We start from the raw sequence: 14,772 nt of genomic DNA on the forward strand, positions 1-14,772 counted from the left end.
TCTTCTCAAGCCACCGTTCGGCTATATCTGGATCAGGCCCCCCAATGAACTTGGGTGGACCAAACTTTTGGAATCTTTCGAGAGCTCTATCTTCGCTCTCGACGTGGTTGCCAGGGTTTTCAGGGTTCGGATTAGGGTTTTGACCTTGTTGCTGCACCACTTGAGCCAGTAAATTAGTCATTTGCTGCATAGCAGCAGCTATTTGGACATTAGGGTAAACCCTAGGTTTAGGGTTAGGTCCAGGCGAAGTTTCCCCGGCGCCCCTGTCCGACGTGGGTTGCCTACTCCCGCGCCCACGTCCCCGACCACTACAGGTGCCTTCCATCGGATCTATTCAATCCAGGCAGATATAACTAGAACAATAAAATAACAATGCATGTACGTAAGAAACCAAAAGCTTTTCACAATCTAACATATATACAATACAAAATAACATCAAACAGTCACACATTAGCAGTCAGTCAAGTACAAACATAAACAATCCATAAGGGAATGGCCTCATCAAAAATAATAACACATAGCTAATCCAAACGTACAAAACGGCTAGCTAAGGCTCTTCCCCCTATCCGTCCTATATACAGAAGACAAAACCATCCAAAAGACCCTAGGGGTCGCGACCTAGTCCGTCGTCGGGCTAGTGGACCTGCCCGACGGGGTGGATTCACCTCCAGCCTCGCCCCCCGCACACGAAGCCTCGTCGCTCTCCTCTTCGAGCACATCGTCGCAAAGGTTCAAGATCGACTCGGCTCGAACCCTAACTTTCCTAGCTCGCTTAGTCATACGCTCACGGGCCTCTCCAAGTTGGGCGCAAAGGTCGTCCATCCTATCTTGACTTTCGATCACGTCGTACTCTAACTCCTTGATTCGCTCGGCTTGCTTCTCGTTAGCTGCGCTAAGTTAGTTCACCTCGGCCTCAAGCCTAGCGTTATCTTTTGCCAACTCTTTCCATTCCTCTACCATGGCCAACACTAAGGTGTTAGGGTAGGCGTAAGTGTGACGGCACTTACAACGTCGGAGGCGGTTAGCCAGACTCCAACGTACGACGGCACCTCTTGGCCGAATCCGGTACTTAATCATCGGAAGTACTCCACGGAGTTGCTCACCAGTAGAGCTACCATTAGACCCACTATGCCTGTCCATCCTACACCAAAAGAGTAAATAATCATAAATAATCTTAAGGGACACAATCAAAATAATCCTCAAGTCGAACATTTCTAACACGCCCAGGCCAATTCAAACCTAGGCTCTGATACCACCTGTGACAGCCCCACCTTCCTCTAAGGCGAACCAAAGAGGTTAGTGGACTGCCTGGCTAACTCTCGCCAGAACTAACGGTGCAGGTAAACACGATCTTAAACGTTCCAAGAAAATAAAAGCGCGCTCAAACAAGTCGAAATCGCAAAATAGCCAAACGCAAATCAAACCATCGGTGAATAGTGGGTGTCATGTCATATAACTCGGAAAAACATTTTCAAACCAAATAGGACACATAAACAGGGTTAAACAGTGTTATACACATGCGTTTGTAATTTACAAAACAAAAGGAAGATAATTAGATCAAAATACATTTAGTGTTTTTTTTTCCCAACTATCGAGGAGCTTTACAAAATATATTAAAACTGGCTCAACTCATGCTTCAAAACATCCTAGTTCCTAAATGTGGTTCCCTGTAAGGAAAACAAAATTTAATGGAGTGAGCTTACGCCAAGTGATGTACTTTCACTCAAGTAAGGAAGTTCAATTATGCATGAAGTCGATCAATCCCAAATCATTCAAGAAGAAAGCTAAATAAAGCCATATATCGATAACAATGGTAAAAGGATACGGACGGCTCTCAAGAGCCCCTTTCCTCGCTCGCCATACTTGATCGTATCTCATTGACCCTCCATCAATGTACAAAGTGTAACCAAAGATAAACTCCACTTTACTACCATTCCTTCCACCCAACATACCCCTACCGGGCCCGAACTTCAAACAGTTTAAATTTGGTAATTGTAACGACCCCACTTCTCCCAAGGGCGAACCGAAGGGTATCGGCGGGCCGCCTGCCTAGCTCGTGCCAGGACTCAAAACTTAAAACAATCAAAGCCAGAAAATTCAAAAGAGTACTATATACAACCCCAAAAGAGTTATAATTACATTCTCCAAAAGTATCGAGTCAAACCACCAAAACAAAAACAAACATCCTAACTGTTCAACTATTACAAGCCAATCTTACTATACTAGTATACGAGCCAAAAGTCCCCGCGTCGGCCCCTGCTAAGGAAAACAAAAGGAATGGGGTAAGCTATATGCTTAGTAAGTAAACAGGGGCGAAAGCATAAATTTCACGTAACAGTTACACAATAAGAGTAAATCAAAAGCAGAAAAGTAACATCACATAATAAGGATACAGGTGGCTCCAAAGCCAATTCATGTGCCATGCATGATCTCCTGCCGACACTCCGTCGACCACAAATAATAGTCCGTAGAACTTCACTTGTACACCCACCGACACCTTATCACCCTCACTGGCCAGTCACCTCACAAACTTGCCCGGGCGAACGAAATCACAAACTTGAGCTTGAGTCACAAGCTCGGGTCACAAACTTGGTCACCTTCTCGGTGAACCGGATTCACAAAATTGGTTCATAACATGAACCTACAAACTTGGTGACCTCTGACTAAGTTGGACTGCCTTCGACCAAGCCCTAACCGGCTCGAATAGTCCAACCAGGTCAAGAGTTCGCCCCAAACTCACAAACTTCACAAAATTATTCAAAATCACAAACTTTGCAAACTTCACAAACTTTATTCGAAAGTCGCCCCGAGCCACAAGCTCAAGGGTTTTGGTTCCAAAAGGTTCATATACATACGCCAAGTACAATAATACATTCAAATTAGGGTTTAGGTCGAGTGCGATAAAGTACACCCTCGCCTAAGTGCCCTTTTCACATATCTCAAACACATAGCAAAGAAAACACACCAAACTGGCCTGAATACTTACCCAAAATACCGAAAGTAGTACTAAAGCAAAATTGCTTCGCGCGTTCGCTAGTAGTGGGCCCCACCGGCTCCGCCTAGCTCGCCGCTGTCTGAAATGGAAGATTTTATCACATTATATCACAAACGGCTACTAACAGATCCAAAACAAGCAAAACGTCAAAATTGGCACGCGCAAGTGCGGAAACGGCAAAAAGGGGCACACGCGCGCGCGCGGAACGGCAAACGGGACGGCCAAATCCGCCATCTCAAACCGTTTTGGTCAAAAATTAGGCTAGAAATATTGGATCATGGTGAACGAGACACCGTTTCGAAGCTATGAGGAAGGCCTACAATTCTCATGAAGACACCTTAAACTGGATCCGAATCAAAACAAGTTGAAATCATGGAAAACGGTACCAGAGGTTTGCACTTTGAATGACAGACAAGGTCTGTTTACTTGACCATAACTTCTAGCTCACAAGTCCAAATCAGGAAATTCCAAAGGCATTAGAAAGCTGAGACATAAGGCTAAAACTTTGATGTTTTAGCCAAGATCTGAATCCACTCAGAATAGAACGAAAATCGAGTGCCAAAATACCCGTCAGAACTGTCCAAATACAAGGCAGTTCTGACGATCGATATTGTTTTGATCATAACAGGAGCTACGGAACTCGGATTTCGACGTACTTTATACCGTTTCGAAGCTGAGACCAAGATCTAAATTTCTTATGAAGAAGTCGACACCAAGATCGAATGGGATCAATAGGGAAAAACCCACGGTCAGAAACTGAAATTCAAAACGTACACAAACGAACGTCTAAAACAGGCCTGATGGTTTTGTCCATAACTCAGGATACACTAATCCGTTTGACCTGAAATTTTACAAGTAGATTCAGGACCTAAGAGGCTACAATGTTGAAGAAGGCCACTCAGTCCAGTTTGTGACGACCCCACTTCTCCCAAGGGCGAACCCAAGGGTATCGGCGGGCCGCCTGCCTAGCTCGCGCCAGGACTCAAAACTTAAAGTTCGAAAGAGCACTAAATACAATATATACAACCCCAAAAGAGTTATAATTACATTCTCCAAAAGTATCGAGTCAAACCACCAAAAAAAAAAAAAACAAACATCCTAACTGTTCAACTATTACAAGCCAATCTAACTATACTAGTATACGAGCCAAAAGTCCCCGCGTCGGCCCCTGCTAAGGAAAACAAAAGGAATGGGGTAAGCTATATGCTTAGTAAGTAAACAGGGGCGAAAGCATAAATTTCACGTAACAGTTACACAATAAGAGTAAAGCAAAAGCAGAAAAGTAACATCACATAATAAGGATACAGGTGGCTCCAAAGCCAACTCATGTGCCATGCGTGATCTCCTGCCGACACTCCGTCGACTGCAAATAATAGTCCGTAGAACTTCACTTGTACACCCACCGACACCTTATCACCCTCACTGGCCAGTCACCTCACAAACTTGCCCGGGCGAACGAAATCACAAACTTGAGCTTGAGTCACAAGCTCGGGTCACAAACTTGGTCACCTTCTCGGTGAACCGGATTCACAAAATTGGTTCATAACATGAACCTACAAACTTGGTGACCTCAGACTAAGTTGGACTGCCTTCGACCAAGCCCTAACCGGCTCGAATAGTCCAACCAGGTCAAGAGTTCGCCCCAAACTCACAAACTTCACAAAATTATTCAAAATCACAAACTTTGCAAACTTCACAAACTTTATTCGAAAGTCGCCCCGAGCCACAAGCTCAAGGGTTTTGGTTCCAAAAGGTTCATATACATATGCCAAGTACAATTATACATTCAAATTAGGGTTTAGGTCGAGTGCGATAAAGTACACCCTCGCCTAAGTGCCCTTTTCACATATCTCAAACACATAGCAAAGAAAACACACCAAACCGGCCTGAATACTTACCCAGAAACTGAAATAGCAAAAGTACGAAGTCGGATCGAAATGAACAGCTAGTAGTGGGCCCCACCAGTTCCGCCCAGCTCACCACCGTCTGAAATAGAAGATTGCGTCACATAATATCGCAAAGGACTACTATCGTGCCTAAAACAAGCAAAACGGCAAAAACGGCACGCGCGCACGTAAATATGACGAACGGAAACGGAGACGGCCGTTAGCGGAAACGGCAGATTTGACACTCGTTTCTAGATTACTCATAAGTTGAGCTACGAATATCGGATTAAGGCGTATGAGACGCCATATCGAAGCTTAAAGGATGAACAACAACTGTTATGAAGACATCCAGAACTGAAACTGGAGGCTTTAGTCCCAAATGAACCAAACACAATCACTTACGAAATCTGGCTAATGCACAAATGGTCAGTTTTGAGTGCAAACTGTTTTCTATGCTACACATGGTCAAAAGAGCTGAAAATTGGCAGTTAGATAGTCCATTCCAAATGGAACAACTTTCATGAAGGTCGGCAATCCAAATTCGGAATGGAAATTGGTCATCCGGACCAAAACAGATTTCTGGTCATTTTCACGGGCAGGCCTTGTTTGCTCGGCTATATCTCAGGTTTTATAAATCCGATTCATGAAATTCCAAGGGCGTTAGAAAGCTCTGATATAGGGTTATAAGTTTGGTGTTTTGGTCGGAAGCCCAAACAGCTTGTAACTCAGTCAAATGTGAAGCCAAAGTTCCAGCCATAAACTTTCCAAAAACGTACTAGAATCACAAACCGTATTTGACCTCAATATGCGGTAATGGCACCAAATTCACTACGGTTATCGGATGGGGGTGTAAGACCCACCGTTTCGAAGCTAAGAAACAGGGTTACAACAATATAGAAGACCACTCAATCCAGTTCCTAACACAACTAGGTCAAATATGCAAAATACTATACCAGAATTCCCAAAACAGGTTTGCAAATCACACAAAACTGTAATTACTATAACTTAGTCTATACAAGTCCAAATGCCGAAATTCCAAAGGCATATGTTAGATAAGACATCCTGCTACATTGCATCAGAAGACACCAACTTCAAAATCCAAACCAAAACCAGTCAAAATGGCCAATTACTATCGCAGTTTTCGCATTCTGTCCAAAGCAGAACAGCTACAGTAATTTCGTCATATCTCACTCTACACTAATCCAAATGACCTGAAATTTTACAGGCACCTCAAACACATCAATACCTACAACGTTCATGTTTTAAGCAAAGTCAAATTCGGCCTCTAACCCTATGATCCAAAACTGGACAGAATTAGGGGATTATGAACCCTAACTTTTCTCAATTCACTCCAAATCCAAAATTGGTTGCATTTTGCAACAATTCACACCCACTAGAGTCATTTTAAACCATTACCATTCATCATACAAGGCCACAACATCCCATTCATATTAAACCAGAAAATTCATCATAAAATGGAAAACTTCACCAAATCACTCCAAACCAAGATAAAAACCAGAAATTTCAGCACTTTAATCACTAATAAGCATAACTTAAGCTTCATTAAGTGCAAGAGTATGTTAAATCATCACTTACCTAGTATACAAGAGAAGAGGAGTTGTAGACCACCTTAGCTCTTCCAAACAAATCCACAAAACAACTCACAACCACCACTTGAAGATGTTTTATGGAGCAAAATCAAGGTTGGATGGTTGGTTTGATGATTTGGAACAAGATTGAAGTGTTTCTTCTTTGTACTTGGAGCAAGAGAGAGAGAAAGAGAGAGAGGAGAGAGCCGGCCACAAGGTGCAAGAAAATGGTGATTTTTGGCTAATTTTTTTAGATATTTAACCAATTTGGTCAAAAGTCAAAAAATGAAATAGTAATTCATAAGTCTTCTCCAATGAAATGGTGACACTTGTCACCACCATTAATGCATTCCTATCCTTTCTTTTCTCTCTCACATCAATCATTTCACACACTCCACTTATCTCTTAACACCCGATAAATTTTACACAGTATCCGGAATTTAACGTAATTGGCCGAATTTTTCCGAACTTTTGGCACTAGTGGGTCCCACGTCCGATATACGTTCTTAATTTCTCAAAAACTAACTAATACTAAAAAAAACATCTAAAAACTCTATTTACTCAATAAAATTATCTGGGGAATTTTCTAATAAAGAAAATGTAGAAAAAACGGGTTTTCAATCTTAACCGGAACTTAGGGTTTAAATCTTAATCCCTACTTAGAGTTTTCGAAATACTCCCAAAACCAAACGTTACCGCCCAATTAATGAATATATCAACGTAGAACGAACTGGGGCCTCACAATCTCCCCCACTTAGGACAATTTCGTCCTCGAAATTTCTATGAACGGAATCTATCAAATCTAAAGTAACCAGTAGCCTGTACCTTCCACGTTCTTAAAAGAAACGAGGCTCTTCATTCCAGTCCCTTCTCTAGTTGACGGTCCAGGGTCGGTCTGGGTTAGTTGCTGAGTTCCTTTCTTTTCGTGCAATAAACCCGGGCAATTAGTAATTTGGTGCTTGGCGTTCCCACAGCGCAGACATTTCCTCCCCTTTCTCCAACAATTCACTTCAATGTGATTGGATTTTCTACAATAACCACAAATTGTCACACCACCCGCTCCACGACCTTTCTTAGCAGATGACCCACCTCGCTTACTCGGTTCTGGCCTTTGATTCTCAAGAGATGCGCTCCTTTTCTTTGCATGGAAGGTCTTCACTTGCGGCCTTGAAATTTCTGTCCTTTGAGTTTTCTCTGGAACCCCCATAGAAGTAGTGCTCTGTGCCATTGCTAAGGCCTCCCCGGAAATCCCTTCGTATTTCCTTTTTAGCTCTAAGTTCTTGTGCAAGAGCTCAATTTTCTCTGAATACTCGTGCTTCCATCGCCCTTCCCAGTATGCGACTAGTTTCTTTTGGACTTCTATTTCGTCTCGAAGAACCGTAATTTCCTTATACATCTCAACCCAATGTGCCATCTCACAAAATTGCTGGAACTCAGATGGTAGCCTGTCGGGCAAAACAATGGGTCATAATCAATTCTTGAACACAAGTGGCATTCTCGGTCCATGTTTTGTTCAGCTATTGTTTCCTCCCTTTCTTCTCTTAACTCTCGGCCTCGTTTTGTTCCACAGTTATGACCATGTCCGCGACTATGTCTTCCTTCCACATATATACACATATATATATATATATAGTTTTCCCTTCTCTCTCTTTTCTTTCCAAAAAGGTACTTTAATGAATGAATGCAGTAAATTGATTACAATAACAAAATCCAACATACCAATTACACAAATAACATATCACACATATCACGCCATATCAAAAGACGGACAAGCAAGTATACAAATACATATCAAGTTGGACAGATAAGCATGTACACAAACACATATACTAACTTTAGGTGGTCGTAATATACGGGCGAACCAAAAGGAAAAGGTGAAGTCGTCCCAGTATCAGACCGTCTGATCTCTCACGTCCCTTACTATCCAAACTAGATGTCCATTGACCTTTTGTACGCATTCTAGTCAGGCAAAGCCTGTTCATGTTTCCAAAATACAAGTCTCAAGTACCTAGTAGCTTGCATCGCCTCAATTCTGGAGTATTCGGGCACAAGAATCCGAAATAAGATAGTTCACATCTCGAGCTGGCCAGTCCCAAGAGTAAACCATCTACAAATCGAACTTCCTACCCAACATACCTATCTATGGTCCTTAGATATCATGAGAAAGATTGAAGACCTATAACACTTCAGTGTTTATAGCTTATGCTCGAACGAACACTTAATCCTTCATACCCATTCACCACTAAGCCCAAGCACACTCCGCGCGGAGACCACGCAAAGCAGGCTCTAGGTTTTATCCCTCAATTGCTTAACTTTCAAATCAAATCGAATCCCACAGTCTGGCATCCTAAACTTCAAGCCTAGGATACACTACAGGAATCTGAAGCCTAAACTCTGATACCAACTGTGACGACCCCACTTCTCCCAAGGGCGAACCCAAGGGTATCGGCGGGCCGCCTGCCTAGCTCGCGCCAGGACTCAAAATTTAAAGTTCGAAAGAGCACTAAATACAATATATACAACCCCAAAAGAGTTATAATTACATTCTCCAAAAGTATCGAATCAAACCACAAAAAAAAAAAAAAACAAACATCCTAACTGTTCAACTATTACAAGCCAATCTAACTATACTAGTATACGAGCCAAAAGTCCCCGCGTCGGCCCCTGCTAAGGAAAACAAAAGAAATAGGGTAAGCTATATGCTTAGTAAGTAAACAGGGGCGAAAGCATAAATTTCACGTAACAGTTACACAATAAGAGTAAAGCAAAAGCAGAAAAGTAATATCACATAATAAGGATACAGGTGGCTCCAAAGCCAACTCATGTGCCATGCGTGTAGGGCTGTCAACGGGTCGGGTCCGGGCCGGAATTCATTATTCCGGACCCGGACCCGAATTACTATGCCGGATCCGGACCCGACCCGTTTACCCGACGGGTCTTTTATTCTACGTTCCGGATCCGGATCCGGGTCTACCCGAATAAATTTACCAAATTTTATAATTTCTAATAAAAATGAGAAAAAAATATACTTGTAAACTAATTTCTAACTAATGCAAAGAAAAAATCAAATAAGAAAAGAAATCAAATTAACTTTATTAAAATACATCACCCTAATCAAATTATATTGATAAATATATATTTTTTAAATTATTAATTCATTTATATCCGGATCCGGGTCTAATACGGGCCGGAATACTATATTCCGTATCCGACCCGTTTTTTTGTTTGACAAAACGGATCCGGATCCGGATCCGGGAAACGGAATTAAATCCCTATCCATACCCGTAATAATTTCCCGGATCCGGGTCTAGACCCGACCCGTTGATAGGCCTACATGCGTGATCTCCTGCCGACACTCCGTCGACTGCAAATAATAGTCCGTAGAACTTCACTTGTACACCCACCGACACCTTATCACCCTCACTGGCCAGTCACCTCACAAACTTGCCCGGGCGAACGAAATCACAAACTTGAGCTTGAGTCACAAGCTCGGGTCACAAACTTGGTCACCTTCTCGGTGAACCGGATTCACAAAATTGGTTCATAACATGAACCTACAAACTTGGTGACCTCAGACTAAGTTGGACTGCCTTCGACCAAGCCCTAACCGGCTCGAATAGTCCAACCAGGTCAAGAGTTCGCCCCAAACTCACAAACTTCACAAAATTATTCAAAATCACAAACTTTGCAAACTTCACAAACTTTATTCGAAAGTCGCCCCGAGCCACAAGCTCAAGGGTTTTGGTTCCAAAAGGTTCATATACATATGCCAAGTACAATTATACATTCAAATTAGGGTTTAGGTCGAGTGCGATAAAGTACACCCTCGCCTAAGTGCCCTTTTCACATATCTCAAACACATAGCAAAGAAAACACACCAAACCGGCCTGAATACTTACCCAGAAACTGAAATAGCAAAAGTACGAAGTCGGATCGAAATGAGCAGCTAGTAGTGGGCCCCACCAGTTCCGCCCAGCTCACCACCGTCTGAAATAGAAGATTGCGTCACATAATATCGCAAAGGACTACTATCGTGCCTAAAACAAGCAAAACGGCAAAAACGGCACGCGCGCACGTAAATATGACGAACGGAAACGGAGACGGCCGTTAGCGGAAACGGCAGATTTGACACTCGTTTCTAGATTACTCATAAGTTGAGCTACGAATATCGGATTAAGGCGTATGAGATGCCATATTGAAGCTTAAAGGATGAACAACAACTGTTATGAAGACATCCAGAACTGAAACTGGAGGCTTTAGTCCCAAATGAACCAAACACAATCACTTACGAAATCTGGCTAATGCACAAATGGTCAGTTTTGAGTGCAAACTGTTTTCTATGCTACACATGGTCAAAAGAGCTGAAAATTGGCAGTTAGATAGTCCATTCCAAATGGAACAACTTTCATGAAGGTCGGCAATCCAAATTCGGAATGGAAATTGGTCATCAGGACCAAAACAGATTTCTGGTCATTTTCACGGGCAGGCCTTGTTTGCTCGGCTATATCTCAGGTTTTATAAATCCGATTCATGAAATTCCAAGGGCGTTAGAAAGCTCTGATATAGGGTTATAAGTTTGGTGTTTTGGTCGGAAGCCCAAACAGCTTGTAACTCAGTCAAATGTGAAGCCAAAGTTCCAGCCATAAACTTTCCAAAAACGTACTAGAATCACAAACCGTATTTGACCTCAATATGCGGTAATGGCACCAAATTCACTACGGTTATCGGATGGGGGTGTAAGACCCACCGTTTCGAAGCTAAGAAACAGGGTTACAACAATATAGAAGACCACTCAATCCAGTTCCTAACACAACTAGGTCAAATATGCAAAATACTATACCAGAATTCCCAAAACAGGTTTGCAAATCACACAAAACTGTAATTACTATAACTTAGTCTATACAAGTCCAAATGCCGAAATTCCAAAGGCATATGTTAGATAAGACATCCTGCTACATTGCATCAGAAGACACCAACTTCAAAATCCAAACCAAAACCAGTCAAAATGGCCAATTACTATCGCAGTTTTCGCATTCTGTCCAAAGCAGAACAGCTACAGTAATTTCGTCATATCTCACTCTACACTAATCCAAATGACCTGAAATTTTACAGGCACCTCAAACACATCAATACCTACAACTTTCATGTTTTAAGCAAAGTCAAATTCGGCCTATAACCCTATGATCCAAAACTGGACAGAATTAGGGGATTATGAACCCTAACTTTTCTCAATTCACTCCAAATCCAAAATTGGTTGCATTTTGCAACAATTCACACCCACTAGAGTCATTTTAAACCATTACCATTCATCATACAAGGCCACAACATCCCATTCATATTAAACCAGAAAATTCATCATAAAATGGAAAACTTCACCAAATCACTCCAAACCAAGATAAAAACCAGAAATTTCAGCACTTTAATCACTAATAAGCATAACTTAAGCTTCATTAAGTGCAAGAGTATGTTAAATCATCACTTACCTAGTATACAAGAGAAGAGGAGTTGTAGACCACCTTAGCTCTTCCAAACAAATCCACAAAACAACTCACAACCACCACTTGAAGATGTTTTATGGAGCAAAATCAAGGTTGGATGGTTGGTTTGATGATTTGGAACAAGATTGAAGTGTTTCTTCTTTGTACTTGGAGCAAGAGAGAGAGAAAGAGAGAGAGGAGAGAGCCGGCCACAAGGTGCAAGAAAATGGTGATTTTTGGCTAATTTTTTTAGATATTTAACCAATTTGGTCAAAAGTCAAAAAATGAAATAGTAATTCATAAGTCTTCTCCAATGAAATGGTGACACTTGTCACCACCATTAATGCATTCCTATCCTTTCTTTTCTCTCTCACATCAATCATTTCACACACTCCACTTATCTCTTAACACCCGATAAATTTTACACAGTATCCGGAATTTAACGTAATTGGCCGAATTTTTCCGAACTTTTCGCACTAGTGGGTCCCACGTCCGATATACGTTCTTAATTTCTCAAAAACTAACTAATACTAAAAAAAACATCTAAAAACTCTATTTACTCAATAAAATTATCTGGGGAATTTTCTAATAAAGAAAATGTAGAAAAAACGGGTTTTCAATCTTAACCGGAACTTAGGGTTTAAATCTTAAACCCTACTTAGAGTTTTCGAAATACTCCCAAAACCAAACGTTACCGCCCAATTAATGAATATATCAACGTAGAACGAACTGGGGCCTCACACAGTTCCTAGCTTAACTAGGTCAAAAATGCCAAATACTATACCAGAATTACCAAAACAGGTTTGCAAATCGCACAAAACTGTAATTACTATAACGCGGTCTATACAAGTCCAAATGCCGAAATTCCAAAGGCATATGATAGCTAAGACATCCAGCTACATTTCATCAGAAGACACCAACAACTAAATCCAAACCAATTCCAGTCAAAATGGCCAATTACCAGTACAGTTTTCGCATTCTGTCCAAAGCAGAACAGCTACAGTAATTTCGTCATAACTCATTCTACATTAATCCAAATGACCTGAAATTTTACAGGAACCTCAAACACATCAATACCTACAATTTTCATGTTTTGAGCAAAGTCAAATTCGGCCTCTAACCCTATGATCCAAAACCGGACAGAATTAGGGATTTTCAAACCCTAACTTGCTAATTTATCTTCCAAACCAGAAATTTGCTGCAATTAACTACCATTCACACCAACTAGCTTCATTCCCAATCATTTCCAATCATCATACATAGCCACATCATAGTAATCATATGCAACCAGCAAAAATCCCAAATAAATAGAAAACTTCATCAATCTTAACCAAAATCAAGAAATAGTCCACAAAATCACACTTATAACAACCACAAGTCATTTATTAAGCATCTTTAGATAGAAGAGAGGGGTTCCATAGTCACTTACCTTAGAACCAAAGAATAGAGACCACTTAGCACCTTAAGCTTCCAACCAACTTCACCACACAACTCACTATCACTCACTTAATGGATTTTATGGAGGAACTTGAAGATTAATCGGTTTAGTTGAGAGATTGGGCAAGATTGAAGACAAGATTGTGGAGAGTTTCTTTTCTCTTTTTGCTTGGAGAGGGTCGGCCAAAGAGAGGGAAGAAATGGTGATTTTTTTGTGAAATTTTTAGATATTTAACCAATTTTGGTCAAAAGTCAAAAAATGAAATAGTAATTCATAAGTCTTCTCCAATGAAATGGTGACACTTGTCACCACCTTTAATGCATTCCTATCCTTTCTTTTCTCTCTCACATCAATCAATTCACACTCTCTACTTATCTCTTAACACCCGATAAATTTTACACAGTATCCGGAATTTAACCTAATTGGCCGAATTTTCCCGAACTTTTCGCACTAGCGGGTCCCACTTCCGATATACGTTCTTAATTTCTCAAAAACAAACTAATCCTAGAAAAATCATCTAAAAACTCTATTTACTCAATAAAAATTATCTAGGGAATTTTCTAATAAAGAAAATGTAGAAAAGGACGGGCGATAAATATAACTCCAGTTAAGCTTTCTAACATTGTGACACTAGAGGTTTACTAATCCAGAGTTTACTAACCATTTTCAAACTTGTTAAACCTCTGTAAACTATAACGAATCCTATTTTTTTTCTTGTGCCAAAACACACACTAGAATACCGCATAAACTAGGGTTTTATCGTAAGCAAAGTTAGGGTTTTCAATCTTGGCCGAGATTAGGGTTTCTCCTTAGCCCTAAAACCTTAATTTAACCGTACAAAATAATGAATAACCCTAATCTCAACGTATGAATGGACTAGGTCCTCAGAATCTCCCCCACTTAAAAGAATTTCGTCCTCGAAATTCCAACTTGCACTAATCAGATCAAATAATCCTCAAAAGCAGTCAAGTACACAACAGGCAATGCCTCAAAAGTTCAACCACACGAGTAGTAGCCGGTCTACAACCACACAAGTACTCAAATAAGTTCAAAAGCCGGGTTCAAACAAATAAGCTCAAAAGATTATACTCAAATATACATATTTTTACAAAGTCACACTAAAAATATACAAGTTATCCGACATCCGGTTGGTGCAAAATCCATTATTTACGTGAGCACTACGGCTCCAAAAATGTAGTCAATCACCGGGTAACAAAAGAAACCAGGCATGATGGTTATAACAAAATAAACATGGCAGATATAACAAAATAAACATATCAGATAGTCAAAAGGAAATCCCATCAACGGCCCTACGCGCCTCCCCTACGGAACCTACCTAATCCACTAGCACCGCCCCGGCGGCCCTAGGGTGCAAACCTAAAGAATA

This window comes from Coffea arabica, chromosome 2c (assembly GCF_036785885.1).
Source record: "Coffea arabica cultivar ET-39 chromosome 2c, Coffea Arabica ET-39 HiFi, whole genome shotgun sequence".
Classification (NCBI taxonomy): domain Eukaryota; kingdom Viridiplantae; phylum Streptophyta; class Magnoliopsida; order Gentianales; family Rubiaceae; genus Coffea; species Coffea arabica.